A 17,125-nucleotide genomic window follows, 5' to 3' on the forward strand; every position below is an offset into this window, starting at 1 on the left:
TTGATTTCAGAGGGAAAGGAAGAAGGAGAGAGAGATAGAGACATCAATGATGAGAGAGAATCATCCATTGGTTGCCTTCTGCATGCCCCCTGTTGGGGATGGAGCCCACAACCTGGGCACATGCCCCGAACAGAAATCGAACCATGACCTTTTGGTTCATAGGTTGACACTCAACCACTGAGCCACACCAGTCGGGCCATATTTTTATTTTAGACATTTGTTATTTCTTATTTCAAATTATTGGTATGAAATTATTAGTAGTATTTTCTTGTCTTTTTAGTCTCAGTTTTACTAGCAATTTTGTACCTTTTTTTCTTAATGTAGTTTATTTGTGCTTTATCTCTTTTTTTTTCCCCCTTGGAAAATCTTACTAGAGGTTTGTCTGTTGTGCTAGTTTTAGATTTGTTGAACCTCTTATGGTATATTTGTGTTCTATTTTATTATTTCTGCTTCTATCCTGGCATAGCCTATCACTTTTATAACATTTACTAGTGGCCTGGTGCATGAAATTCGTGCACGGGGGTCGGGGGGTGGTGTTCCTAAGCCCAGCCTGCACCCTCTCCAATCTGGGACCCCTCAAAGGATGTCCTACTGCCGGTTTACAGGGATTGGGCCTAAACCGGCAGTCGGACATCCCTCTCACAAACTGGGACTGCTGGCTCCTAACTGCTCACCTGCTTTCCTGCCTGCCTGATTGCCCCTAACCACTCTGCCTGCCAGCCTGCTCGCCCCCAAATGCACCCCCCCACCAGCCTGATCACCCCCAACTGCCCCCTGTGCCAGTGTGCTTGCCCCCAACTGCCTCCCCTGCCAGCCTGCTCACCCTCACCTTCCCTCCCCACTGGCCTACTCGCCCCCAACTGCCCCCCTGCTGGCCTGCTCACTCCAAACTCCTCCCCGCCCCCGCTGTACTGATCACCTTCAACTGCCCCCCACTGATGGCCTGCTTGCCCCCAACTGGCCCCCCTACTGGTCTGCTTACCCCCAACGGCCCTGCCCCACACCAGCCTGATCACCCACAACTGCCATCCCATCCTGGCCTGATCACCCACAACTTCCCTCCCCTCTTGGCCTCTAACCACCTCTACCTCGGCCCTGCCACCATGGCTTTGTCCAGAACGTCCAGAAGGTCTCCTGGAAGGTCTCCCAGTCTAATCAGCATATTACCCTTTTATTAGTATAGATAGAGGCCTGGTACATGGGTGGGGGCCGGCTGGTTTGCCCTGAAGGGTGTCCCAGATCAGGGTGGGGGTCCCACTGGGGTGTCTGGCCAGCCTGGGTGAGGGACTGAGGGCCGTTTTCAGGCTGGCCACACCCCCTTCAGGGTGGGGGTCCCCGCTGGGGTGCCTGGCCAGCCTGTGTGAGTGGCTGATGGCTGTTTGCAGGCTGGCCACAGCCCCTTCAGGGTGGGAGTCCCACTGGGGTACCTGGCCAGCCTGGGTGAGGGGCTGAGGGCCATTTTTAGGCTGGCCACACCCCCTTCAGGGTGGGGGTCCCCGCTGGGGTGCCTGGCCAGCCTGGGTGAGGGGCTGATGGCTGTTTGCAGGCTGGCCATGGCCCCCGGTGACCCAAGCTCCCAGCCTCTCCTTTTTTGCTTTTTTTTTTTCAGCGCCTCCTTGTGTGGAGGCCAGGGCCGGTTGGAAGCAGGTATCTGGGATTTATTTATCTTCTATAATTGAAACTTTGTAGCCTTGAGGGAGGCCAGGGCCGGCCAAGGCAGGCGGGAAGCTTGGCTTCCTTCATCGCCGGGGGCAACCCAAGCCTCCTGCTCGCTCTAGCTCCATGGCCGCCGCCATCTTGGTTAGGTTAATTTTCATACTTGCTCCTGATTGGCTGGTGGGCGTGGCTTGTGGGCGTAGCAGAGGTATGGTCAATTTTCATGTTTCTCTTTTATTAGATAGGATATCTAAATATTAATTTTATTCTGATTTGTTTTTTCATTCACGAAATATGTAGAAGTAGTGCTTTTAATTTCCAAATATATGAGGATTTTTCATTTATATTTTCATTATTAAATTATAATTTAAGTATATGGTAGTAGGATAATATATCTACATGATAATCATTTAGAATTTATTGAGATTTTATGATCTAATATATTGGCAGTTTTTATAAATATTCTACTTGTGCTTGAGGAGAATGGTTAATCTTTAATTATTGGATGGAGTGATTTATATTTGTTCATTGGATTCAGCTGGGTAATTTTATTGTTTAAACCTCTGGTTATCTCTATCTTTGCTGGCTTTCTGTCTGCTTGGCCTGCCAATAATAAGTAAGTGTGTAGATTTGTTCATTTCTCTCAGAGGTCCTATTGCTTTTTATTTTATATGTTGTTGAGGTGATTTTATTAGATGCCTATGTGATTAGAATTGTTGTCTTCTTCAAAAATTGAATCTTTTATCGCTATATAGTGGGTTTCTCTCCATAATGATACTTTGGGCCTTAAGGTCTATGTATTTTATTTTACCAAAGCTATATCAGCTTGCTTTTAGCTGTAGTAAGACTTGAATATAAAATTTTTGTGTGTTCTTATCCTTTAGATATATCTCTTATAACAGCACATAACTGTTACTTTTTTTTGTTAAATCAAACTTGACAATCTCTGACTCTTAACTGGTAACTCACCAGTTATTCTAGTTACCTTTATTGTAATTAATGAAATATTTGGACTTGTTTCTGCAGTCTTTTATCTGTCAGATATTTAATATGTGTTTTTCTCTTCCTTTTTGGTTTTTAAAATAAATGATTCCTCCTTCTTCCTACCAAGACAAGAATTTTAACCCAGTTGTTGGCCCTTGATTTTGCCAATCCCTCACCTCCACTTATTGTTGATATTTTCAAGAATTTTCTTGTGGGTTATTATGAATAGCTTTCCCCTGTGTCTCTCCTAAGCACACTGTCTGTCATTTAAGATAACAACAAACTGTACCAAGGTATTTGATCATCTATAATTGTTGTAGCATCTTCTGAATTTATTTTTCATCTTACTTATTTCCTCTAACAGTTTTTCAATGTGGGTCTAATGGTGAATCTAATTTTGATAGTAAATCTGATTAAATCTGGTAAGCCAGGAAGTTTTTATAATGTTGTAAAGTATCCGAATAGTAGTTTAAAATGTTATTTGAGCGCATATACAATTTCAGGTTCAGGGTTCATCCCTTATTATGTTAAGAATGTCCCTGCATTGTCTCCTTACACCAGTATGCTATTGGGAAAAGTCTGATGTCAGTCTGCTCCTTGCTGTTGGCAGGTGATATGCTCTTTCCCCCTAGAAATTATTATAACATTTTCTTTGTACCTGATTTTATTAAATTTTACTATATGTCTAAAATAGGCTTTTCCTTGTCTGTTCTGTTGCCATTCCATGAAATTGTTCTTTCAGTACTAAGCCATTCGTTTTAAATATGGGGAACATTTTCTCCATTATTTCTTCAGGTATTTCCTTCTCTCCAGTTTGATTTTTTTTCCCTGGGACCTCTGTTATCTGGATGTTACCCCTTCTGCTTATAGCCTCCACAGCTCTTAAATTATATTTTGATTTCTTAATCTCTTCTTCATTTCTTCTGGGAGAGCTCTTTAATCTTACTTCCTAACTTACCAGTATTTCCCATGTCCATACCACTGTTCATCTTATTTCTTATGTTCCTTATTTTACAATTATGTTTTTACTTAATATTCCCCCTTATTTTTTAAAATGAAAATGTTTGTTTTATATTATAAATATCATTTTAAAACTGTATTTATTATGTCTATTTTATTTGCTTGATTTATTTATTTTAATCTTATTTCTTCTATTGGTATATATTTTAGATATTTTTTGGGGGTGGGGGGGTACTTGTTATACTGTAGTTCTCAAGGGTTTCCTTAGTTTAGCCTATAAGTTTGCTCCCCTAAAATATTAGCTATTCTGTATGACACTAGAAACATTCAACATACATCTCAATTTTCAAGAAAGGAGATGCCAAGGAGTGCGGTAACTATGGGACCACTGCTCTAATTTCCTGAGCAAGTAAAGTGATGCTCAAGGTGATGCAACAAAGGCCTCTACCTCACGTGGAGCAAGAAATGCCAGATGTTCAAACTGGATTCTAAAAAGGAAGAGGCACTTGAGGTCTCAGTGTGAACATTTGTTGGATATGGGGAGCTCCAGGGAATTTTAGGATTTTACAAACTACAGTAAAGCCTTCGACTGTGTGGATCTTGAAAAGTTCTGGGTTGCTCTGGAAGAACTGGGTGTGTCCCAGCACTTGATTATCCTGAAGTGTAACCTGTATTGTGGACAAGAAGCCACTCAGGTTAGAATACAGAGACAGAATGGTTTGCTGTCGGCAAAGGTGCCAGACAAAGGTGCGTTTTATCTCCCTGTACACATACTGTATCATACAAAAAACTGGGCTAGACTAAACTCAGAGGAAGAAGGAGTGAAAATTGGTGGAAGAAATATCAACAAGTTAAGATATGCAGATGGTACTTTACTTGCAACAAGTACCAATGATTTGAAACAACAGAAGAAAGTGCCAAATCAGGACTTCATTTGAACACCAAGAAGACAAAAATCATGACCATAGTAGAAATACACAACTTTAGCATAGACCAGTGGTTGGCAAACCGCGGCTCACGAGCCACATGCGGCTCTTTGGCCCCTTGAGTGTGGCTCTTCCACAAAATACCACGTGCGGGCGTGCACGTACAGTGCGATTGAAACTTTGTGGCCCATGTGCAGAAGTCGGTTTTCGGCCTGGGCAAGTCTATTTTGAAGAAGTGGCGTTAGAAGAAGTGGGGGTGTTGGTCGGTCAGGCGATGGGAGATGCGGCGCAGGTGGGCCGCGGGATATGCAGCGCGGGGGAGGCGCGCGATTCATGCTGGAGTTGAGTGAGCCAGTCAGCAATCTCATTGTGCAGTGGTTAGTGCTAGTCAGGTCCGCAAATCGCACGCGGGTGACAAAAGTACCTACTCGAAGCATAAAGTTGCCTGTATTTTTCCAACCAGCTGCAAATCCTACAGGTATTTTTGTCATCAATTTAAGAATTGTAATTATTTTGTGTTGCTGGCTTTATTATTTCAAAATGAAAAAATTTTTTAGGTGCCCTGTTTGACATGGCTACAAAGAAGAAGCAAAGAAAAATGGAAGATGAAAACCGTGAATTTAAAGTTGAATGGACCGAGACTTTCACGTTTATTCAAAACTTAAATGGCCTTCTGTCCTGTCTTATTTGTCAGGAAAAATTGGTGCATAACAAGAAATCAAATTTGGAGAGACACTTTACAACTAAACACATGTCATTTAGTACTAAATATCCTGTCAGTGATGCAAGGAAGAAAGCAGTTGAGGAACTTCAGAAGAGTCAAGAAAAATTAAATTCTGTATTTAATTACTGGATACAATCTTCCAACAATGTTAATATTGCAAGTTTTGTGGTTAGTCAAGAGATTGCTAAGAGAGGAAAACCATATACAGACGGCAAATACATAAAAAGTTGTTTTATAAATGCATCCCAAGAGCTATTTCGGGATTTTAAGAACAAAGCAGATATTCTAAAAAAAATTAAAGAGTTACCATTGTCTGCTAAAACAGTGAAAGATAGAACAGTCAAAATGTCTTCGAATATAACCGACCAGCAAGTTGAAGATCTTAAATTGGTTTCAGCTTTATCAACAGCAGTTGACAAGTCTTGTGACATATATGATACAGCTCAAGTTTCACTTTTTGTACGATTTATTTCATCTACAGGTCCTAAAGAACTTTTAGGATTATTGCCACTCAAAGGTCAAACTCGTGGAGAGGATATAGCAAATGCTGTAATTGAGTGCATTGAAAAACATCATATTCCACTCGATAAAATTGTCTCAATTTCAACAGATGAGGAGAAAAGTATGACCTGTGTAAGAAACGGGTTTGTTGCTATTTTGAAAGAAAAAATTAATCACGAGATACTTACTTACCATTGCATCATTCATCAAGAAGCTCTTTGTGCGCAGACATTTCCAGAAGAAATTTGCAAAGTTATGGAATTGGTGATTAACATTATCAACTCCATTATAGCTAAAGCTCTTAATCATCGCCAGTTTAAAGAATTTTTAGTTGAAATGGAGAGTGAGTATGCAGATCTTCTGCTGCATAACAAGGTACGTTGGTTATCAAGAGGAAACGTTTTGAAACGTTTCGCTTCCTTATTAACAGAAATTAAAGCATTTCTCCTTGAGAAGGGTGTTCACTATCCAGAACTAACGAACAATCAGTGGATCCAAAAATTTTATTTCATGGTAGACATTACATCTCATCTAAATCAGCTTAATCGTAAACTACAGGGGAAAGGAAACACAATTTTTTCGATGCTAGAAGAAGTTATTTCATTCGAAAAGAAATTATCTCTTTTTGCTCAAGATTTTGAAAGAGAAACTTTGATTCACTTTCCAAGCCTGTTGAAATATCGCCAAGAAAATAATTCTGATATTGACATTTGCTATTTCAAAACAACACTTTTAAATATGAGGGAAGCTTTTCTCAACAGGTTTCAGGAATTCAGAAACAGCAAAGCGACATTAGCCTTTGTTAAAAAACCTCTTAATGCTACTGTAACAGAATTAAATTTTTCTCCCTTTAATATTGACATTGGCAACTTGAAATGCAATTGCTGGATTTAAAAAACAAAGAATTGTAGAGCTCGAATTTGAACGTCTTTGTGCTGATATAGAAATATTGGAGAAAAACAAATATGAACTTAGTTCACAGCACAAGTGGTCTGCTTTGAAAGACCTGGAGAAGGAAGATATGTTGATTTTTAACACCTGGAATAGTATTCCTGACTCATAAAATCAACTGAAAAAACTAGCGTTTGCTGTTCTTTCCTTATTCGGGTCTACATATTTATGCAAACAATCATTTTCAAGCATGAACCTTATCAAGAGTAAATTGAGAAGTCGTCTTATTGATGAGAACCTGAAATCGTGCCTAAAATTAAAAACAACAACATACAAACCTGACTTACCCAAACTTTCCAAGGAGATGCAAGGCCATTGTTCACATTAGTGTTTGTCAGTCATTGTCATGATTTAATTTTATGGATATTGTAAGGAATTTAATTTTATCAGTAAATAATATCGTTATTAAGTATGATATCAAGTTTTATTCAACGTACCTATAGTTTAACTAAGACTTAAAACTTTAAGTAAAGTTTATTAAGTTAATTTTAGGGGACGTTGTGGAGTGAAAGAAGATGTAGTGTCGAGGATTGAGAAAGGTATGTTGAGATGGTTTGGACATACTGAGAGGATTAACGAAAGGAGATAGACGAAACAAGTATACAAGAAGAGTGTGGATGGGAGAGTTGGAAGGGGTCGACCTCAGCGAACGTACCTCAATCAGATTGAGGACATTTTTAGCAAAGGCCAGTTTAGGAGTACCCTAATTAAGTTAATAACAATGTACCTACCTATATAGTTTAAGTTTAAAAAATTTGGCTCTCAAAAGAAATTTCAATCATTGTACTGTTGATATTTGGCTCTGTTGACTAATGAGTTTGCTGACCACTGGCATAGACAAAGGAGTCATCGAAATTGTTTAAGGTTTTGCTTACCCTGGTTCAGTCATCAATTCAAATGGAGACTGCAGCCAAGAAATCAAGAGAAGGCTGAGACTCACAAGAGCTGTGAAAGAATCAGGGAAGATCTTCAAGGGCAATGATGTGCCATAGAGAAGAAGGCTAAGATCATCCACACCCTTATATTCCCAAGTGCTAAGTATGGATGCAAAAGTTGGACAGCGAAGAAGGTTGATAGGGAAAAATATTGGTTAATTTGAAAGATGGAGCTGGAGAGCTTTACAGATACCCCAGACTCCCAGGAAGAGGAACAAGTGGGTCCAAGAGCACATTAAACTTGAAACATCACTGGAGGCAATAATGACAAAGCGGACACTCTTCTACTATGTCTGTTCTTTGGAAAAGACAGTGATGCTGAGGAAAATAGGAGGCAGCAGGAAAGGAGGAGGACCAATTCTGAGATGGGCTGACTTCATAAAAGCAGCCATGGGCCTGAGTCTGCAGAAGCTGAGCAGGGCTGTTGAGGACAGGACATGGGTGTCACTCATTCATGGCGTTATCAGGAGTCAGATTGACTCAGTGGCACATCACACACATGACACTACTTAATGGACAAAGGATTAAGGCCAGAGTTTAGTTTTTGGTAGGCATCGGGAGCTCAAGATCCCAGACTATCTCAGTTATTCACTCATGTTTGTCTCCCACTGAATGACCAGCACGGTTGTGCACTGCACAGCTCCAGGTCATGCTGTTCATTTAGCTTATGATGAGAGTGGCACCTGGACTTAGGTAATGTGGCAGTCCTGTAGGTCTTCACCTTCAGACCTCAGGGAGAAGCAGGTTTGGAAGGAGCCCTGGGGCTTTGGGAGAGCGGAGGAATGAATGCAGGAGGTTGTTAGGTCCCCACCTGTTGTCTTCAGCTCCTCCTCTAGGGGGACTTGGGCAGCCCCCTGAGGTTTACCACCAGTGGATGCTGAACTAGTTCTGGGGCGTGTGCCACTGATTCCTTCAGTAAGGGAACAAGGGTTGTTCTGAGGCATCAGTGGGTGAGGGCAAGAAGGGAGTTGAACTGCCTTGCTTACCATTATTGCCGACATTCTCTGCCAGGCACCTTCAACCCAGGCTACAACCCCTCCCCATACTAGTTCAGAAGACCAGTCCATCTTCATATGAGTTTTCTAGATTTTCTTTAATTAATGTCCCAGATTCTCTGTTTCTTCAGAATCCCTCTGTGTAGGGAACCAACAACTACTGCTAATTTTCCATGTTGGCAGAGCCCCAGAGTAAAGCTTTTCCTGCCCCTTTTTTAAAACAATTTTTCTTTTTAAAATTTTACTTTCCTATTACAATAGTAATGCATGTTTATTTTAGGTAAGCAAAAACAATTTATAACTACTACCCAATTGTAACCACTGTCAACATTTTAATGTTTTATTTTCACATTTAGTTTTTAATTACTGGATGTTGTTTTTCTTTGTTATTTATTCTCCCCCCCCCCCCCCCAATTACAGCTGGTATTCATTATTATTTTATGTTAGTTTCAGGGTATAGCATAATGGTTAGGCAATTATATAACTTATGACCCCCCCAATAATTCTAGTACCCATTCTGATACCATACATCCTAATATATAAAAACCCAGGGTCCGTAATGACTGAAGGCTCAACTGACCAGAAGTCAGTCCTGCAGTCAGTGCTGGGTTGCTGTGGTGACCCAGCACTGACTAGTGCTGCTGCAAGCGGGGCGATCCAGCACTGACTGCTGAGGGGGCTGTGGATCAGACCTGGAGAGAGGCCTGAAGAGAGAAGCAGGGTCTGATCTGTAGCCTCCGTGGCAGTTGTTGATCAGCCCTTGCCTCTCTCTTTCTCTCCGGGACTCTGCAGGGGCTGCTGATCAGCCCCGCCTCTCTGATCAGGCCTGGAGATAGGCCCGGAGATGCTGACTGGCATAGAAACTGACCAATCAGAACCAAATCTGGGTGAAGTGTGAGGAGCCAATGGCTGCCTAGAAGGTGGAGCTTTTGACGCTGACTGGCATAGAAACAGACCAATCAGAACCACACCTAATCTGGGTGAACTGTGAAGGCAGAACTTAAGATGGGGGCTGAGGAGGGGTTTTAAGGGCAATGGCTGTTTGGTGTAAGGTAAAGCAGTTCAATTTTTTAATGACCGGTTTGGCATTATAGTGCATATGGCTATCAGTCCAGATATAGGGATTATGTATTTTTGTCTGCCAAGAGCATCTCCTCCTGCTGAAAAAGTCTCCCCCCACCCCACACTTAAGCAATCCTATCCTATATAATCTATACTAATAAAAGGGTAATATGCTAATTAGACCAGGTCAACCGGCCATCTTCCAGACGTCTAACTTCCTTCCGGACAAAGCCATGGTGGTGGGGGCCGAGGCAGAGAGGGCAATTGGGGGCGAGATCAGGCCGGCAGGGAAGAGCAGTTGGGGGCGAGATCAGGCTGGCAGGGGAGAGCAGTTGGGGGCGACCAGGCAGGCAGGCAGAGAGGTTAGGCGTGATCAGGCAGGCAGGCAGAGGGATTAGGGACAATCAGGCAGGCAGGCAGAGGCAGTTAGGGGCGATCAGGCAGGCAGGCAGGTGAGCAGTTAGGAGCCAGTGGTCCCAGATTGCGAGAGGGATGTCCCCGATTGGAGAGGGTGCAGGCTGAGCTGAGGGAAACCAACCCCCTGTGTATGAAATTCATGCACCTGGCCACTAGTAGTTATTATAATAGTATTGACTGTATTCCATATGCTCTACTTTACATCCTTGTGACTATTTTGTAACTACCAATTGTACTTAATCTCTTCACCTTTTTCACCTGGCCTCCCAACCCCTTTCCAATCTGGCAACTATCAGTCTGTTCTCTGTATCTATGAGTCTTTTTCTGTTTTGTTAAGGATGTATTTTGTTCTTTAGAATCCACATATACGTGAAATCCTATTAACTACTGTTTTTAACCTGCTCTCTGAACTTAATATAGCATGTGTATCTCCCAACAGCCTAACACAGTGGTTGGCAAACTGCGGCTCGTGAACCACATGCGGCTCTTTGGCCCCTTGAGTGTGCCTCTTCCACAAAATACCACGTGCGGGCGCGCACATACAGTGTGATTGAAACTTCGTGGCCCATGCGCAGAAGTCAGTTTTCGGCTCTCAAAAGAAATTTCAATCGTTGTACTGTTCATATTTGGCTCTGTTGACTAATGAGTTTGCCAACCACTGGCCTAACATTATTCTGTAGAGTCATTTTTGTTTGCATAATAGTCCATCATTTAAACAAAGCATAATTTAGCCAGTTTTCTATTGTTGGGTATCAGAATGATTTCCAACTATCTATTATTATCCATTGCTGTCTACTAAACATCTTCATACTAAATATTGTGCACATGTATAATTATTTCCTTAGGTAAATACTTAGAATTGGAACTTCAGGCCAAATGCTTTACCATACATAACTTCTCTCCAGAAAGGCTATATAATATTAGCCTTATACCAAGAACATGTGCACTTCTCCACAGCCCTACCCAAATTGGTGCTTAAATTTGTGATCTTCTGCTGCCTTTTGCACAATCTTTCCCCCAATTTTCATCTGGGCACTTCACTCCTGGCTTCTGCTCTCATGCAGAGATAAGCTGATTCTTCAAGAAGATTCATGCATTCAAGTGGTTTGAAATAAATTTTATCTCCAGACAGACAAATAAATGTAAAAATCACCTATAATAATACTACTGATCAAAGATAACCACAGTGGACATTTTGACATGGTATCTTTTCCCTAGATTTTATTGGATTTAAATGTCAGTAGGTGGTGTGTGTTTTTTTATTTTTATTCTTGTTCTTCTGTGTATATTCTGGGAGAATTGCTTTGTACTCCAGTTTGCTCATTTTTCTTCAAATGTGTCTATTCTGCTTTCTCATTAAGTTTTATTCTTTCAATACTATATATTGTACAACCTTATATATATCCATAACTATATATATTTTCTAACTTTCCATAATGAATATATCTTTCTATAACTATATATTTTACCTTTAAGAGTTCTAATAAGTTATTTTTCTCATTTCAGAATTTAATATTTAACTTCTGGAGGGTATTAACTCTGATTTTTTTTATTGAGATATAATGACATATAATATTGTATTAGTTCCAAGTGTACAATATAATGAATCAATATTTGTACATATTGCAAAATGGTCACCACAGTGAGGTTAATATACATTACCACACATAGTTATATTTTCTTTTCTTGTGATGAGAACTTTTAAGATCTACTCTCTTAGCAACTTTCAAATATACAATATATTATTATTAACTATACTCACCATGCTGTATATTACAGCCTCAGGACTTTGGGTTATAGCTGGACATTTACACCTTTTGACCACGTTTATCCATTTCACTCACCCCCTCCCACCCACCTCTGGCAATCACCAATCTATTTTCTGTGTCTGTGAGTTTGGGTGTTGTTTTTTAAGATTCCACATATAAGTGAGATCATATCATTTTTTCTTTCTCTGTCTGATTTATTTCACTTAGCATAATGCCTTCAAGATCCATCTATATCAAAAATGGCAAGATTTTATTTTTATGGCTGAATAATGTTCCATTGTGTGTATGTGTGACATTTTCTTTATCCATTCATTCACTGATGGACAATTAGGTGACCTCCATGTCTTGGCTCATTTTAAATAATGCTGTAATGAACAGCATTTAATGTAGTCCTGCTTTTTTCTTTTGTTGCCAGATCCAAAAACTCATCACCAAGACTAATGTCAAGAAGTTTACTGACTATGTTTTTCTTCTAGGAGTTTTATCATTTCCTACTAAATCTTTATTCCATTTTGAGTTAATCTTTTTGTATGCTGTGATATAGTGGTCCAGTTTTATTCATTTATATTTGGCTGTGCAGTTTTCCCTATACCATTTATTGAAGAGATTGTCCTTTTCCCATTGTATATTCTTGGCTCCTTTGCTTTAAATTAATTAAATATATATCTGTGGGTTTATTTCGGGGCTCTGGATTCTGTTCCGTTGATCTATGTGTTTGTTTTTATGTCAGTACTATACTGTTTTGGTTACCATGGCTTTGTAATATAATTTGAAATCAGCAAGCATGATGTCTCCAGCTTTGTTCTTCTTTCTCGAGATTGCTTTGACTATGTGGTGTCTTTTGTGCTTCCATTCCAACTTTAGAATTGTTTGTTCTATTTCTGTGAAAAGTAACATTGGAATTTTGATAGGGAACACATTGAATCTGTAGAATGCTTTAAGCAGCATGGAAATTTTCAGAATACTAATTCTCTCAGGCTATGAGCACAGGATAGCTTTCCTCTTATTTCTGTCTTCTTCAATTTCTTTTATCGGTGTTTCATAGTAGTCAGTGTAAAAATCTTTCACCTGCTTGGTTAAATTGATTACTAGGTATTTTATTCTTTTTAATGCAGTTGTAATTGGGGCTGTTTTCTTAATTTGTCTTTCTGATAGTTTATTATTAGTGTACTAGTATATGCAACATATTTTTGTATACTGTCTTCATATTCTGCAGCTTCACTGATTTGTTTGTTAGTTCTAACAGTTTTTAGGTGGTGTCTTTAGGACTTTCTATATTTTATACTAGAGGCCTGATGCACGAAGATTCGTGCAAGAATAGGCCTTCCTTCCCCTGTCTGCCGGCATCACCTTTGCTCCGGCCAGGAGCCGCCTTTCCACCTTCGCTCCGGCCTGGAGCTGCCTTTCCGCCTCTTGCCTTGTCGCGTCAATTTGCATATTCCCTCCTTATTGGTGTGGGCATGCCATCTTTGTTGCGGAGTTACAGTAAATTTGCATATTCTGTCTTTATTAGATAGGATTATGTCATCTGCAAATAGTGACAGTTTTACTTTTTCCTTTCTGACTTAATTGCCTTTTGTTTATTTTTCTTGCCTAATTGCTCTGGCAAGGAATTCTAATCCTATCTAATAAAAGAGCAATATGCAAATTAACCGCCACGCCGCGACAAAATGGTGGCGCCCATAGACACAAGATGGCAGCGCCCAGTCCTCTCAGGCCTGCCAGAGTCCCCCAGTCCTAGGGAGGGCTGCCAATGAGAGCTGGCAGCGGGTGGCCCAGGGCTGTCGGCCTGGGAGGTGGCCACGCCCCCCCCACCCCCCCGCGAGATCCGCTCCCAGCCCCTGCCCGGGCTGTCAGCCTGGAAGGTGCTCGCGCGCCCCCAGGCGCGATCCACTCAAAGCCACGGCCCGGGCCGTCGGCCTGCAAGGTGGCTGCACACCCCCAGCGCGATCCACTCAAAGCTGTGGCCCAGGCAGTCAGCCTGGGAGGCGGCCGCACCCTTCCCCCCGCCAGCAATCAGCTCCCAGCTGCAGCCGGGGTTGTAGATCTGGGAGGCAGCCATGCCCCCCAAAGCGATCCCCTCCCAGCGGCAGCCTGGGGTGTCAGCCTCCAAAGGGCCTGCGCCCCCATGGAGTGATCCCCCCCACACACACACCTATAGCCTTGGAACTTCCCTTGCCCCCAGCAGAGTGATTGGACATGGGGGGAGAGGGGTATCTGGGCGATGCTGCCCAGCAAACCTCTCCCATTGGGTAGAAACTCCTGACCAGGTTAGGGAGGTAAATGGATTTTGTTTAAAATCTTTAGAAACTGCAAAGGAAATGTCTGAGGTAGGGTTTCACATCGGAAGTAACTTACAACTAATTTCTGAAGGCAAATGGGGACATTGCAGTTACATTACTGAAGAGTACTGGGAGGTCCGGAGGTTGGCTTTGCAAGGACGGTGGTGGGTGCTCCCCGCCCTGGTTCCTCAGCACCTCGGGCAGGGCTTGAGCCCACCCAGGAAGGCCTTTCCCCCTACTGTTTTCACCAAGGCAGGGAGGTTTTGTAGACATGAATAAGAAGTGCCCATGCACAAGTCCTGAAGATGCCGGGGCCGGCAGAAATGATAAACGGAAAAGAGCAAAACCAGAAACACCACCGATCCCAACATAGATCATCTTTTTCTTCAGATGACGGTGTGTTTCCCTCTTCTTCGTCTTCTGGAAGCAAGACATTCAAGTACTGACGATTCTACCAATGGAAAAGTTAAGAGAGAGAGGACAGAAAAGGAATAAAAGGAGAAAAGAAAGAAAGGACAAAAGATGAAAAATCAAGAAAAAAATAAAACAGAAGGAAGAAATGAAGAAACAACCACATGATATCACCTTTCCAAGGTCTCATGAAATTCCTGTTTAAGGAGTTTATTTTATGACACTTTTAGTTTGGGTTTACATTTTTATGGGTTTGTCAAGACCACGGCAGGTACACTGTCCAATATGTTAAAGAAAAAACCCTATCTAATAAAGAGGGAATATGCAGGGGAGGGCATTTGGGGGTGACCGGGCTGTCAGGGAGGGCAGTTGGGGATGATCGGGCTGACAGGGGAACAGTTAGGCATCGATCAGGCTGGCAGGGGAGTGGTTAGGGGGTGATCAGGGTGGCAGGCAGAAGCAGTTAGGGGCAATCAAGCAGGCAGGCGAGCAGTTGGGAGCCAGCAGTCTCGGATTGTGAAAGGGATGTCCGACTGCCTGTTTAGGGGATTGGGCCTAAACAGGCAGTCAGACATCCCCTGAGGGGTCCCAGATTGGAGAGGGTGCAGGTTGGACTGAGGGACACCCCCCCCCAGTGCACGAATTTTGTGCACCGGGCCTCTAGTGTTGAATAAAAGTGGCAAGAGTGGGCATCCTTGTCTTGTTCCCAATCTCAAAGGAAAAGCTTTCACCATTCAGTATGATGTTAGCTGTGGGCTTATCATATACTAGAGGCCCGGTGCATGAATTCGTGCATGGATGGGGTCTGGCCAGCCTGCCCCAATGGGGGCTGATTGGGGCTGGGCTGGTGAGGGGGAGGGGCCGTGGGAGGTTGGCTGGCCCTGCCCCCAATGGGGGGAGATTGGGGGCGGGGCCGGCGGGAGCGGGGCTAGGGAGGTTGGCTGGCAGGCCCCACCCCTGGTCGGGGTGGGGGTCACCAATCAGGGTGGGGGGTGCTGGCTGGGGGGAGGGGCTGCGGGCAGTTGGGGGGGGGTGCCAGTCAGGCCGGTTGGCTGCCGCAGTGTGCATCATAACGACCGGTCATTCCAGTCGTTCCGGCGTTCTGGTCACTTGGCTTTTATATATATAGATAGCCTTTATTTTGTTGAGCAATTTTCCTTTCATACCCCTTTGTATGATGAATTTTCTGCACCTTTTGAGATGGCTGTATGTGTTTCATCCCTCATTTTGCTAATGCTGGTATATCACATTGATTGATTTGTGGATGTTAAACTATCCTTGCATCTCTGGAATAAATCCCACTTTATTATGGTGTATAACCCTTTTAATGTATTGTTGAATTTGTTTTGCTAATATTTTTTGAGGATTTTTGCATCTATGTTCATCTAACTCTGAATTTTAAAAGAATCATCATCTGTTATCTCTTTCATGTTTCCTCCTCCTTTCATTTCTCTATTTGTGAAATTCATGTTTCTTTCTCAGCATGGTCTTTATTTTTTTCCTTCTTATTGCATTTATTGGGGTGACACTAGTTAATACAATTATGCAGGTTTCAGGTGCATAATTCTATAATGCATCATCTGTACACTGTATTGTGTGTTCACCACCCCAAGTCAAGTCTCTGTCCATCACCATTTATCACCTCTATACCCTCATCCACCTCCCCCAACCTATTTCCCTGCAGCAATCACCACACTGTTGTTCTTGTCCATGAGTTTTTTTTTCTCTTTTTTCCCCCCATATTTTGCTCTATCCTTCCACCCCCCCACCATTGTCCCACTACCCATCGACTGCTGTCAGCCTGCTTTTTATGAGTCTGTCCCTATTTTGCTTGTTAGTTCAAAATGTTTGCTGATTTTTGACTGTACTCATCTCAGTTCCCAAGGCCTCTGTTGGCCTGGCTGCCAGGGCTGTTTCTGTTTATGCCGGTTGCCCCTGGAGTTGTGGATAGGGGCATGAGGTCCTGCTAGTCTTCTGGGCCTCAGGGCTCCCATGTCTCCTGACTATCAGCACCTACTCAGAGCTTCCCCCACCCCCTTAGGCTACTTTAAGTGCTCTAGCCTTAGCTGCTGCCTTCTCCCTGCTCCTAGAGGTGATAGGGAGGCCAACTTGCCCAACTTTCCAAATAGAATTCCCCAGAAAGGCAACCTCCTTGGCATAACCAAGGACCCTTCTGCTCCTTGTCTGTGTGACTGCTAAGTGTGGGGCATGCCAGTCTCCCTTCCACTTTGTACAGAACCTTCTCCTGTGTGTGCTTTGGGCTGTGGTCTCCTCAAGCCATCTGATCCCTCTCTGCTTTCTGTCTTTCAGTATTTCTTCACCTTTCTGGGCCATTGAACACATTCTTTCTTGCCTTCCAATGTTGTTATGGGTGTGTGTTGTTGTTTTTTAAATCCTTCTGTTGCTTCTGGAGATTTTTGTTGGAATGGAGGAGTCAACTTGGTGCATAATTCAAACTAGAGTATCAGAACCTGTGAGTTAGTTATTAAGAGCACTAGAGGCCTGATGCACGAAAATCCGTGCAAGAGTAGGCCTTCTTTCCCTGGGCAACT

General features: G+C 42.6%; 1 protein-coding gene across 2 annotated transcripts in view; it reads left to right on the plus strand.

Moving 5' to 3' along the window:
• Positions 1-17,125, plus strand: part of MOCS1 (molybdenum cofactor synthesis 1) — a 44,487-nt gene that overhangs the window by 17,459 nt on the left and 9,903 nt on the right. The window lies entirely within an intron of this gene.

The sequence above is a fragment of the Plecotus auritus genome, assembly GCF_963455305.1.
Source record: "Plecotus auritus genome assembly, chromosome: 4".
NCBI classification, from domain to species: Eukaryota; Metazoa; Chordata; class Mammalia; order Chiroptera; family Vespertilionidae; genus Plecotus; species Plecotus auritus.